Source organism: Argopecten irradians, unplaced genomic scaffold (assembly GCF_041381155.1).
Source record: "Argopecten irradians isolate NY unplaced genomic scaffold, Ai_NY scaffold_0402, whole genome shotgun sequence".
Taxonomy (NCBI): domain Eukaryota; kingdom Metazoa; phylum Mollusca; class Bivalvia; order Pectinida; family Pectinidae; genus Argopecten; species Argopecten irradians.
Window position 1 is genome coordinate 33,049 of NW_027187869.1, and position 15,833 is coordinate 48,881.

The window sequence follows — 15,833 nt, forward strand, 5'->3', positions numbered from 1 at the left end:
CAGCCAAAAATTTTGTTTTGCTAATACGTCAGGATATTGCTTTGATGATGATGAACAATTAAGTCCCACACAACGAATCGCCTATCTTTTAGCGCTATCGAGTTGGTTTTGGTCGTGATTTACGGGTAGCGGTCGACTATGGTTCAGAGATAATATAGCACATATACGTATACGTTAGATCTACAATTTGAGTTTTTCGAGTAAATGGTTATTCTTGCTTTACGATGTAGATATTTTCAGTTTACAAAACATTCAATTTACACCACTTAAAAAATTCTAGACAAGCACTATATCTAAACTTTACATTAGATAATCAGTCCAATTTGATAAAGATTGTACGGATCAGTCTGGACTTAGATTTAGATAGCATAGGATGTACAATTTTCAGTGTATTAAAAAAAACAGTATAATGTAACCACTATATTTTTACGAGTAAAATCCCTAAATTTAAGCATGAATATATCTAGAATCCGTGTGTTTTTATTTCAAACTTCTGCTATAACGATGCAAAAACATGGCACAGTTTTTGAGTAAAATAACAAAATGTGGTTATCAGTTATGTGATATTGTAGTAACAGTACCGAACTTTATACCGGAAAATAATATGTATATCTATATTGTTGCCTTTGAAACTTTATCCATAACGTTAACTAAAAAGCAGAAATACCATCAATGGTATTTCTGATATATGTTTCCTAAATCAGTTTAAGTGTAGATTTAAATTCATTATTTCAAAATTATACTAAATCCTTAAAATAGTATATTCGTTGTCGACCGTTTTGTATATCATACCGTGGGGATTTAATTAGTATGATATATGAAACATTTATCGTATATCCAAAAAAACTAACCACATAAAGTGTTCAAATTAAAAATGGAAATTACTTGTATACAGGCATTATAAAAAGATATAATATCTTGTACCATTTTTAAAAATATACTAAATGATATTTAAATATAAGCATATTTAGTGTGATAATGTTGTAACCCTTCTTATATGACTATACATGTACATTTAGAAAACGGTGAAAATACATGCTTAGAATTTTTACTAATACCTTAGAAATTACGGTATATGCCACGATTCCGTAATTACAGTACTAGACTGGAATGATTTTTAAGGTTAAACCTTTAGTTGAAATAGTTCTTAGAACCATTTTTTGTTTCTGAATAAGTTCCATTTTTGTTTTTACTGTATAGACGACATATATATATATGTGTTTGTAATATATATTCCTAGGTATGATCAGGTATATTTTACTTCCATTTGCTTTTACATCTTCATTTTAAAAATGGAGGTCGGCGACAATAAAAACAAAAACTAGAGCATAGATGTACGGGGTTTCCATAATTCAAATCACAATCCAATTAACGGATGTCCTAACCTGATTGACAGTAAGACAATAGCAAATACCCGATATAGTCCACTTAATCGCAAATTGGCCCGCGGCCAGGTAATTACAGGTGAGTTCGATGAATGGCGTTGTGTACAGGTAAACAACATCCTGGTCAAGGTATTACATAACCATCAAACCAAAGGCATGGCTAATTATATATCTATAATATCGGTGTAATCTACTCGTATATCGTTTAAAAATTGAAAACGAGACCGCACTGTCTGAAAAAGAATTGTTTGTTTTGTTTAATATCTGAATATTTAGATCTTTTATAATATCAAAAGTAAATTTCTTTCTACCACAATGTTGAAACGTTTTACGGTATGTAATAAATGTATCTCGATTTATTCGGTTAGCAACACACACAACACCATGTTTGTAACTGATCAATCATCGATGTGTACGTATGTCAATGCATCATATCCTTGATGCTTTAAATCAAGGATTTCTTAAATTGTTACGTAAAATTTCATTTTACAGTCACAAACTTTGCAATTCACAATGTATCAAAGATACGCCTACAGGAAAATATTACTCTAATTTAAGCTTTATTCGTTGCTGAACTCCTCGAGACAAAAAATCTTGAAACTTTTATTTCTGTGTGGACTTTTCCTTTCATAATTACACGAAGATACCTGCTATTACGTAGATGCATAAAATTAGTGTATTTGAAAACATCGAATTTCACTCTTTTAGTTATTTATAATTCTAGCCAAAGTTATTGTTACGATTAACTTCACTCAAAAGTAATCATTAAAAATCTTTGATCGGCTTTTCCTGTGACCGTCGATGTAAGTGATAGCACATCAGTTATAGTACAGTATGCCACGGACTATTGTGACGTCACACGGTTTAGAGCTAGAAAATATGCATACTCGGCTCATCGTGGTCAGAAAATTTGGCCTCGATTATCGGCGGTTTACAGGTTATTCCGGTCTAGCCGCGCGGCACGGAGATGTTTTACATGGTCTAACATAAGCCATTTCCAGCATAAAACTGAAATTATCATTTTTTGACTGCACAAATCCTTTAAGTATTCCGTTCTTTTATGTTACACAGTTGTACACACCGGATGTGTGTAATGTCGTCAAAGTTCTAAAGGAATTTGTCAGGGACCGTCTCTCTGTTAAAATTGTTAACAGGGAAACAAGAGATTGAATTTGATGATTAAAGATATTAACTAAATTATTATTCAATTAAAGCGGGTTGAAAATAACCGGAATTTCAATACAATGCATATCGCGGAGTTACATAATTAAATGACGATTGGGTTCTAATTCATTGTTTGAACTATTCATATGTCAAATAATAAAATAAGACGATAGGTAGAATAAAATAATTTTTCATAAATGTAATTGTACATGTAATCTCGTTTTTTATTGAGATGATTAGGTTTACAAAAATTTCGTAATTTGATACTGCAAGCAGACCAGGCCCGTGTGTGCGAGACTTGTACGATAGGTACAGTGGGGTGTAGCCCAACATGAAGTTGGTACACAGCGACGATACTTGGCTCAGGGACAGAGAAGGATATGAGAGTGTTGCAGAGGAAGAAAGAACTTGAAGATTCTACCTCGTCTTCACTCGACTCACCACGATCTCCGTCACCCCCACGATCCCCGTCACCCCCACCTGTTCAGTCACCCCCACCTACAAAACTTCCAGCGCTGTCAAAACCAAAACCTAGAAAGACCAAAGTAAGTTTTTTCTATGCTTTTGGTTCATGAAAGTTTTAATCACGCGAACTCTTTATGGAGTTTTTGAGGGATTTTGAGTTATTTGGTATCACTTGACTAGTGCCTGAGGATTATCATAAATATATACGACACAGAGTTCAACGTCTGCACATATCACATGATATGCAGTGATACAGCAGAAACACAATACAAAAAAAAAACTTTTACATCGATTGAATTCGGATTTATTGAACATGCTTATATTGATAATGTTATGGTACTATTAAAAATGGATTAAATTAATTAACTCGCATTTCTATAAAAAAAAACTTTTGAATTGAATTCCTTCATAGCCGCTCATCAAATAATTCGCAAAACTAATATTTGTAAGGTAAATATAAAATCTTAATATAAAAATTCCAAGATTGCATGCATTTCCTTCGAAAATTATAAAATCTTTTTCAATCAATGATATAAGTAACTGCATTGAACTATTGGTGCTATCAGCTATAGTTATAAGTTATATATCAGAAACGTATGGTAGCATACGAATCAAAATAATTACCAGGTATACATTCTTTTTTTTTTGTATTACGCTTAACTTAGAAGAAGATAGGTAAAAAATAAACATTTATTTGCTAGATTTGAAACTACTACTACGCCTCGGCCATAGCAGTCTCCATTTTCGCAAAAGCAATTCACAAACATACTTGTAGCGAAGATACGCTACACAGCTTTGTCTGTGTGGAACAGGACTATGGAATCTCGTCCGGATTATGGACCGCCATCTTCAATGATATATTCATGGTTCACACAGCACTTTGCATCCTTTCTAGATTTCAGTATGTACGAACAAGCCTTATGTGGTATTCTGAATTTAGGATTTATTATAAATTAACCAGGTTTATTTTATTTCAAAATTGCTAGTGCAATTCATTTTACTTCATTATCCTAATGTGGAAATGACAGTACACATTCAAACAGTGGAATGTAAAACGGAAACCAAAGAAAAGTTCAATATATTCTTGTTTTTTTTTTCTCTGAGCTAGCAATATCATCAGGTGAAGATGTGGATATAGGCATATGGTCGCTTGCGTCCATTAATATCATTAAAACCAGAATAAATCTAATACATCCATTACCAAAACAAGGTTTATGTACATGTAGGAGTACATTATATAGTTGTTCCGTATATGCATATTATAGATTTATCTACCCTTGCGGACCACAACTTACTGTATGTTTCTGTCGCAAGAAATGCAATGACAAATGATGATGAGACACGTAATAACGATAATACTATTTTATTAATGTGGCACATATATATGTGCAATTGTACAGAATAAAAATATAAATTACAGTATTTGGATTAGTGATTTTTATGAGAAATAGCTATTCAATTCTCTAGCTGATATCATTGCAACCAAACTCAATTTACATTATAAAAATTGAAAACCTATAATGTCAATTATGATTTCAACATAAAAGCAACATTTTGTGAAGTGCGAAATTTAAAGTGGACCCAAATCACAAACCATTCACAAAAAACTTGTCCATGAAAATTGAGATAATAATCATAATATCTGATGGTTCAACAACTTTCAACTTATTAACTTTTAACTAAAACTGAGATAATATCAAAATGATATACAAATACAATGAATTAATCAATGGTTTTACATAGGATACACTTGAATCTAGTTGCATATATTTTGAATTTACAAAATAAATTACATTACGTTAATGTATAAAATCATTTGTATTATATTCAGAACATGTATTTACATGTAACTGACGTCATAAATTTTGCATGGATCGATAACTACATTCTTCAATACAACTAGATCAGAAGAGAATATAATGAAATATAAAGTTGACTTCAAGATGACAAAATAAATGACACCTGCATAAAATACAGTTCAATACATATATATATGTACAATGTAAAGATACTTATATAGTTACGGAAAATATACCATACAAATTGATATTTGAAAATCTTTTTTTTTAAACTTATAGTGCACAATGTATAGTATAATCTAAAAGAAACGCGTACAACAAACACAAAGATGCACACTGACTTTCATATGAATAATTAAAATCCATAGTTCAAAGTTCAAAACATGTGCAGTTTTTACTATCCTGTCCGGTACGTATATATACACCTGCAGACTTTCGTGTAAATTTATGAAATTAACACGAATACTGAAGCACTTCATTAAAATCCATAGTTCAAAGTTCAACACTATTTATTTACTATTAACTTTCAATCTGGCCGTTGCAAATTCATCGGACATCAGTTTGTTTGTTGAAGTAGGAGATGCTCTTCCCGCGTGACGATTCACGGAAGATCGTTTTGGGCAGGTCGGCAGTTGCTTTCCCTTCGTTCAAAATACACACAGGAATCACCTTGTAGAGATGCTCAATGTATGCTGTACACTGCTCTACAGTCATGAATGAGTTCCAAAACGCGTGAACGTGGTTCTGCAATTCTTCTTTGGATTTAGGACTTTGCCGTGCAAGGTGGCGTTTCAGCTGGTTCTAAACCATTTCAATGGGGTTCAAGTCTGCACTTTCTGAAATATTAAAAAAAAACCTTTAGCTATAAATTAGACTGACAAATTTCATTACTTTTTTTAAAACTAATAACACACATTTACCATACCCTTAACTACAGTTTTATATGTGCGTTTGCATGAACAGATGCTTATTTAACTTTATATTCCACAATTCCACTGACTATGGTAGTGTTAACAATTTTCAATCATTAAAGGCTGAAATTTATTAGTATTGTCTCAACTTCTTATTGTGATATTAATTGGTAATTGAAGTCTAATAACACTACAATAATTATGATATCTTTAAATGATATCCCATTTACTTGATTTAGCTTTCCGTTCTTGTCCAACCTTTTTGTCTACATTTATATCAATAAAATAGGCTTACTTTCGAAATTAATCACAGAGAAATCAACGGATTATGGACCGCAATGTAAACATTTAATATTTAAAAAAAAAATAATAAATTGACTGCCTATCGAACTTTTGTTTACCACTGTAATAAAACGGAACTCTGCGAAACATGATTCTGGGATTAAATTTAATAAATTTCAAATGGTAGGACAATTATAATAATAAAAAAATATCGGAAAACTGTTTTGCTGTATACCAATATATAAAGACTCACCGGAAGGCCAATCATTCCACCAGTTGATGCCGTTGTCTCTCATGAAATCCTTGGCCACACGAGAACGATGCTTTGGATCGTTATCCTGTTGGAACCTGTGGCTATCCGGGAACGTGCTTTGGATAAACGGCAACAAAGTATCTTTCAAGATGGCGTCGGCGAAAAAAGGTCCATCCATAATGCCGTCAAACACCAGAATGCGTGAAGCACCACGTTTGCTTATTGCTGCCCACACATGGATGGATCTTGAGTGGATGCTTGGGCTTCGAAATAGGTCCCCGTGCACTGTCGACAGGCCTGTAAAATGTCATTTTGGTAGTGTGGAGTTGAACAGTGCACTCATCAGAGAATATGACGTCACTGAAATGTTCATCAGCCTCTAGCATCCTTTTGCAAAAGTTCACCCTTTTCTCCTTGTTCACATGTCGAATCATTTGACAGTATCTTGGTGTTGTACTCGTGTATCCTGCTAAACGAATAGCGCGCTTTGCCGAACTCAAGGACATGGTATTCCCGTTCTCCTTCAACTCTCTGTGGATCTCTGAGCTTGATCTAGTTGGATCTTCACTAAATAATGTCTGTACTCTGTTTAAGTCATTGGTTGTGATCTGCCGCAATGGTACTCGTTTTTCTGTATCTCCAACTCCATGAATTCCTTTATGCTACTGCTCTGACCAATAACGAATCACTTTTCTCGACACATTCATATTCTTAGACCGCAGGATACCCCAAGTGTCTCTTAAGTTCATCAAGCGTCTCTGATATCGAAATATTTCCAGCTTAACCAAAGGATCAGTTGTGAACTTTCGTCGTGACATAGCGGGATTACTTAGAAAAAACGTGTCCAATCGCAGGCTATAATCCAGGTAAATGATACCGGTAGATGGGGCTTATTAGTATTGTACCGTTACGAGAGAAGCTTTCTGATTGGTCATCACTATCTCTCCAATCACAGCGCGGCTACAGAGTGTACGGTAAATACCAGCATCCTACCGTGCAGGGTTCAGCGAACCGTAACAAGACGATAGGGGGTCAACTGTGATCTTCTCTCACGCTTTTTATCGGTCCAGGTAAAAAGAGATTCCTTTCACTTTGATGTGATTATTGGGGAATACTCTATATACATACTGTATACTGGCCTAACTATCAAATCGTGTTTCTGTTCTTAAATGCATAAAATACGACATGATACAAACTTAATTTAGGTCGAATATCACAAATACCCATACAAACACAAAAAGAATCAAAATATTATATGACGCAGTAAATAATAATTCGAGTGTTCACCGTTTTCCATATCTCATTGATCTGAAAGCTAGTTTTCCATGTTCCATGTTTTATGAAGTATAGTATACATTCCAGGTAATCAGTATTTATTCATGTTCAGGTCATATAAACGTTGGGAAAAATACTTTTTTCGGCATTGTAGTGAAATATGAAAAGTTGGATTCTCTCAGTTGTAATGTAATCTTTTGGTTAACAAAAGTAAACTCATATACAAATTTCTTACATTTACTTTAGAGGATTGGTGTAGCCAAATGTCATAATTTCAATTTCAATGGAAATGGCTTATTATTATCTGAAAAATTTCTCGTTTCGCCCACGATCAAACTTCAAAACTTAAAACTTTATCCAGCTTCTTTACAAATACAACTATCAACCAATGCAACATAGAAGGAGGACCAAATATTTTTTTTTCTATTTTTTTTTAAACAGAATTTTGATATATCTGCATAAATTTCTTGATGTTTTGATATTCGTAGAATTCATCAGCAGTGAACAATTAATAACAACAGTAAGTTGTCGATATCTAGGTCAAAATGACTGACCTTCTGATTGGCACATTAATTAACCCTAATTTGGTAGTAATGTAATATCTTGTCATTGGCAGAAATCTGCATGTACGTACTACCATTGACGTGCTATTACTTATTCCGACGATCACTGGAAAGTTATCACTTTCAATGCTTTCAAGTGAATTTGATTAATCATACATGTGCATTACTTTGGGCTCTTAATATATCTAAAATATGTTTCTGCCTCGAATGCAGATAAAAAAGTGGAATACAACGTTTCAAAAATGTTGCCAATTAAAAAGTTTATGATTGGGAAAATTTTAGTTAAACAAACAAAAATCCAGCAAGGCCAACATACTGTACACTGATTATTATTGATTTATCTTTTCCTACACAACTAAGAAAGCATAATAATATATATGTTACTGTACATATCAGCAGAGAGAAAGAGGGGACAATCCTTGATACATACAAAATATTAATTATTAATGTACATATTTCTATATCAATATCATTTAGCAAAACCTGTAACGGTAAATAGTTTGTTCCTCACTGCTCGGCGGGCAAAACGATTTTGATTGGCTGACCAATCAGTGATCATAACAAATGTTTGATTGACGTATTGCATTTCGAGTGGGCGGGGTCTGACAGAATTTGCCCGTGTAGATGGAAAATTGAGCGGCTATATACCTTGAATTTTACATCAATTTATATTATCAATTATAGTATTTATATGACACATCTTATATGAAACTTTTCATCTGTAGTCAATTCCTCGGGTTTGTATAAACATTGAAATTAAACAAATCACTGTAACGAAAATTGATTCGTTAATATTGGACATGCAATGTTTCAAGTTTATGATGATTTGTGACATAAAGCGATGTGTTTTCGATATGATAATTGTCTGTTTAAGGTCTGTTTAAAATAGTTCTTTTCAACAATAATGTATTCGAATTAGGTAAGTAGCATAAACCATCTCGCATACAAATGAAAACGCCAACTAATTATTCAGCTTTCATAACTTTATATAATATATATTCATGTATCAAAAAATAAATAAATGGAGGTCTAACAAATAAAAAACATAGAACACTGTTTACTTCCCTTCTTTACATCAAATCAAAATCCATTTAAGGTTTGGTTTGTTTTTTGTATTCCGTCCTATTATATTTAATTAAGAGGCAAAATCGTTTAAGGATGTGCCGGGTTTAGGAGGCGGACCAGTGGATGTAATTTTTTTTTCTCCAATGCAACAAATGGTAATATGTATCTATGAAAGCAGCAGATGAATCATTATTTTTCTTCAAGGATTTGTGCAGTCTTAAAACGATGATTTCAGTTTATGCTGGAAATAGCTTTATTAGCACGTGTAGAAACCTCTCCGTATCGCGCGCGACCGGAATAACCTGTAAGCTGTCGATATCGGGGTCAAATTTTCTGACCGCCCCGATTATACATTTTTCTAGCACTAAAGCGGAAGTGATGTTATATTACAGTCCGTGGCTTATAGCCCTACTATAACTGATGTGCTATCACTTACACCGATGGTTACAGGAAAAGCCGATCAACTATTTTTATGATTACTTTTGAGTCAAGTCATTCGTACGATAACTTTGGCTCGAATGTAAATACATGTCGCTTAAAGTGTGAAATTCGATGGTTGATTAATGCTCTAATTGCAGGTATTTTCGTGTAATTATGAAAGAAAATCCACCCAGAAAGTTTCGGATTTTTTTGTCAATGAGCTCGAGTTCATCAACGAATAAGTTCTAATAAGATAATATTTTCTTGTAGTTTGTATCTTTGATACATTGTGAATTCCAATGTTTGAGACTGTAAATTGAATTTTATGTAACAATTCAAGAAATCCATGATTAAAGCATCAAGGACGTATATACCTGTCGTCGAGGTCTTTGAGTATGCCGTAGGCATCTCTGACCCATCAAACCAATCAAGGTCCCGCACGGGGCATTTACATACAAAACATTTATGATAAAGTAGACATCATACAGGATAACTTTTAAAGTGAAAACGTACTTATGACTAGAGATTCATGACTAGATAACCCTAAAGGTTATATAATAGTAGATATACAACCAACAGTAGATAGATAGTTAAAATGTATACAATTTGACAGTTAGATGATGCTTGACGTACATACACACCGATGATTTATCATTACAACATTGTATTGTGTGTTGCTAACCGAATTAATTGAGATTCATTTATCACGGTACCGTAAAACGTTCAACATGTGATAGAAAGAATTTATTTTTTTTTATTATAAAAGATCAAAAAATAATGAGATATTAGCAAAACAAACAAACAAACTATTTTTTCAGACCGTGCGGTCGCTTTCAAATTTTAATCGATATACGAGGTTACACTGATATAGATATAGCCATGGCTTTGATTTGATTGTTATGTAATACCTGGACCAGGATGTTGTTTACCTGTACACAGCGCCATTCATCGAACTCACATGTAATTACCTAGCCGCGGGCAATTAGCTATTTGGTGGACTATTTTGCTATTGTCAAGCAGGTTAGGACATACGTTAATTGGATTGTGATTTGAATTATGGAAACCCGTATATCTATGCTCTAGGTGTTTTATTGATACCTCCATTTTTTAAAATGAAGATGTGAAAGCAAATAGAAATAAAATATCCACGATCATACCTAGAAATATATCTTACATATATGAATGTCGTACACAGGTAAAACATTAATGGAAGTTGACTTATTCAGAAACAAAAATGGTTCTAAGAACTATTTCAACTAAAGGTTTAATCTTGAAAATTATTCCAGTCAAGTACTGTAATTACGGAATCGAAACCAAATGAGTCAGTAAATAGTTACTTTTTATGATATTTTTAAACAAAACTTTTTTAGGATTCTCGAAGCCGTGCGTAATGTGTCCGGGTCGACATATCAGTACTAAGATCTGCATTTATAAATCTAAATGTAGCTAATCTAACATGTATTCAAAATATTTAAAAGTAATATCACTTCAATTTGAGATTTCATATAGCAGCCCATGGAATAAAAGCGACTGAAAAAGTAAACAATAAACTCTACAGCATGAAAACTGAACGATTTCACCATTTTATTTTTCGAGATATATCAACAGACATAAGTACACATGTAGATCTGCATGTACGTGTAACGCGGTGGTTTATAGCATTCCTTTAAAACAAGATATACATGGTAAAGAACGAAAATTTAAGACATATCTTCTAAATCTTCCGTCCTTAAAGCTAGTAATAAACGTAGTGAAATTTAATAAACTTTACATTGGTGTTTCGTTTGACTCGATAAGACAATATCCCCGGTTCATAGGTTCATAGGCGTCTCGCGTGGTGTTTAGTAGTGTAACGAGACAGAGACGAATCCTTCTCACCAAGGATTTATAAGTCATATACGTCCTTGTTCTCACTAATACATCCTTGATATATAACATATATTTCATAATAAAATTATCATGCCTAAGATGTTTTTCAAACACTATTCAAAACAAAGGCTCCAAGACCAGTTCATCCAAAACTGGTTTTCTGATGCCCACAACTCATCGAGGGGACAATTCTATTTAATTTTTAAAACTGAATTTAAATTTGAGAAGTATTTGACAATATTGTCCGAAAATAACGGATTGCAAATGACCAAAATACGTACCTGTAACTTAAATCAGGCAATTTTTTTTACATAACCAAGAAGCAAAATATATCATAAACGTATTGTTCTACATTTCTTATGAAACATAAAACGTAAAACATTGACAAATTCCACGACATTGTTAAGTATTTTTTATTAATATCGTTGAAATATCAAATCGTTGATCAATACGATTAAGCAGGTATAATATTGACTCTGTACCCATACATATACACGATTAAACGCCAATTATTGTTCAAATGATGAATATCATTTATGCTCTGTCGACGGTGGAGCATCTTTAAGTAACAAAACTTACTAAAATATTTTATGTCTATTAGAACTTTTGATATTCACATAATTATTACCTTTTTGCGTACCGGTATATACGCAGTTGCCTTCTTTGGTAATAAACAGTCATTCGAAAAAAAAGTTTTGATTATCAGATTTTACAACTTTATAACAAACATAAGTAATACATCAGACTTCAATATCTAGTTACGCTGACTCTAACTGAATGATCTAAAGTTTTTCTTTTCATTTAACAGACAAAGCCTCCAGGACGAGTGCTCTCTCGTGGATCGCCGCCGAGATCCTTTGCTGTTCTTGAGCCTGCCGTGGAGCTGCTTGAGCGTCCAGGGGCACAATATATCTACCCGCCTTTAACCCCTCAACAACAACCAACCACCCCTCATCATTCATGCATGCCCATCGGCCGACTCCAGTCATCCACCCCTCTGTCAGCAACCCCTCAACATCAGCCAGCCAGCCGTCAGCAAGCCATTCCTCAACACCAGTCAGCCAGCCGTCAGCCAGCCACCCCTCAACACCAGTCAGCCAGCCGTCAGCCAGTCACTCTTCAACACCAGTCAGCCACCCTCAGCCAGCCACCCCTCGACACCAGTCAGCCACCCCTCATCCAGCCACCCCTCTGTCAGCAATCTCTCAACACCAGTCAGCCAGCCGTCAGCCAGCCACTCCTCAAGACCAGTCAGCCAGCCGTCAGCCAGCCACCCCTCAACACCAGTCAGCCAGCCGTCAGCCAGCCACCCCTCAACACCAGTCAGCCAGCCACCCCTCTGTCAGCAACCTCTCAACACCAGTCAGCCAGCCGTCAGCCAGTCACTCCTCAACACCAGTCAGCCAGCCGTCAGCCAGTCACTCCTCAACACCAGTCAGCCACCCCTCAGCCAGCCACCCCTCTGTCAGCAACCTCTCAACACCAGTCAGCCAGCCGTCAGCCAGTCACTCCTCAACACCAGTCAGCCACCCCTCATCCAGTCACCCCTCAACACAACGGAGCCAGCCAGCAGGTCATTGGGATGTTGGGGGAAATCCTTTCCGGGATCCGGAATCTAACCCGGAAGATCACTACGTTAGAGAGGCGGATGACATCCGTTGAAATCAAAACCGATACAGCACTGGAGGCTATCCACAGAAATCAGCAGATGGCAGTGGCAATCAATCACGAGGATGCAGATCCCAATCTAGAAATGTTTGTGCCAGAGGACCTGGCGATTGACGACGAAATCTTAGATAGTTTGCGGGAAATTTCGGGAAGTTGTTGTGCGAGCGGCTATTTCCAGAACTGTTTGGACCAGGAGGACTGAGATTGCAATATAGTTGGAATGGTGGTGGAATGTTAGGAAAACTGGAATTAGATGGAGAAGAAAAGATGTGGTAAAGAATTATGTTCTGAAGTTTTATCCAGAAATGAAAACACCGGACAATTTCCGTTCTGCTGTCATCACACGAATCAACGAAGGACTTCGGCGCCCTCTAGTCAAACAATGCAGAAGGCGGGAATCGACATATCTTTAGCATTATGGTTATTTTGCTTCCTGAATCTCTCTATGGTATTGGTTTGACCAATAATTAAACACATTCTTATTCAATCGTTATTGTGATATATATTGATGAGATAATGATGATGATATTTGATGAGCTGATGCTGATGCTTTGTGAAATGATGCTTTGTGAGATGATTTTGATGATGATGGTGAGTATGATGATATTGATGTTTTATGAGCTGATGCTGATGCTTTGTGAGATGATGATGATGATATTTTGTGATTATGATGATGATATTTTGAGAGATGATGATGATGATACTTTGTGAGATGATGATGGTGATATATGATTATGATGATAATGTTTCATGAGCTGAAGCTGATGATTTGTGAGAATGATATGATGATGATGATAATTAAATTAATTGAAAATATACAGTTTTGTTTTAGTATTAATTGAAGTTCGAATTACGCAGCAAGTTACATTAAATAACAAGGACGTATCGGTTATAAAAAAATCTTACACGTAACAACATAGAATATGAGCATAACAATACTATAAATGGAAGTAAACAGACAGATGCTAAAATATAATAACTGCAATTACAGACACCACTTGTACTTTCCGTATGAGGAAAATGATACATATCGGTATTGTGAGTCTCTCTTTTTTTTTGTCAAATGAAAGTTCTGTTTTCTTCCAAACGTTTCTCAATTCGACACACCAACAACACAAAAATTCAACCAGAGGTTCACAAAATATAGTAAACCGATAGTGAACTTCATTTAAAATGTATGAAAGGGTATTTATCTTATTTTATTACAACTTTAAAATTATAATAATTGTTCTTATGATACCCTTCCATTTTAGAAACTGCAGTAATAAATTCAAAGAAACCCAAGACTTGAAGTCACTAGTGAAAATTACGTAAACTCAATTATATTTTTTTCTGAATTTCAATTTAATTTTCAGAAACTATGATGGTTTTACTATTCGGAATGCAAGCAAACAGATTTGATAAAAATATCACGCAAATGAAATAATAATATTGTGTTTACGCAGTGACGTCACAAAGTTGTATTGCATGGGCAGTCATGTAATACAGCCTCTGGGGACACGAGTGTTTTGTGTCGGACATAGAGAAAATGATATGCCTTTTTTCATATGAAGGCTGATTAAGGGTATAATATGAAAACAGGCATATCATATTCTATTTATCATATACCTGCATTCTTACTTCTTCCTGAGTGACAAACAAAATTGAATTAACTCAAATCCATTCGAGTTTAATAACATAAACAGTTTTCAGAACTGTGTTTTGATTCTGCATGTCTCGCACAACGCGCACATGCACATCTACCTCAACTAGTCTGTTTACCATAATCTCCATCACCCTCTCACCTCTTTTGGACAATCGGAACACCTCACCCACTTCTTCTAGCATAGGCTCGGACCAAACTGGATGAATACACATGAAAATAATGTATTTTGTGATCCGCCGACGACGGTCAAATTACCGACTATTGTAGAACTATATCACAGAGGTTACCTCCCTTGTAAAACATATAGCGTTATTTTTGTCTTCTTCATACTGTATATCTACCTTTATTCTATGTATATCAATGACAAGAACAACTTAAATAAATTCACTGTTCTTTACTATCTAAATGCGTGTTTTACAAGATGTTTATGTGATATATTTATTTAAATCAACATGAATGTTTGAACCAGAATCATCAGACGAAATAATTTTTCTTTTAACTTCATGTTTTTTTAAAGAAATTGCCCAACGATAACCATTTATGAGTGGAATATATAACTAACACATACACATTTTTTGAAGAATGTGTATACTGTAATGTAATTGTACCTCAGTTCGTGCGTTATTAAACCAGTATTTTTTTACCGAAATATCAGTATAATTTTGTATGATTATCGTTCGATATTAAAACTCCAAAGGCCAGATACATATACAGTATAACTTGTCTACACCGAACCCTGTATAAACCGGAAACCTGTCTATACCGATTAATTTGTGTGGTCCCGGCAAATTTCTTAATAAACTATAGTACCCAAAACCTCCATAATCCGGAACCTGTATACTCTGAAAACCGGAACTGTCTAGGAAATGTTACTATACCTTTCTTTGTAAAATTAACTTGGGCAAACCGGCAACAATGTTTTCACAACATGGGACTGATCATGAGGCGCCTTAGGGGATTTACCTGTACCGGTATACTAAGGATTAGATAGTGACAACTTTTCATTCGACGGTTTTGTTACATGTACATTGTATTTGTGAATACTTTTCACGGTCAATTCTAACAATAA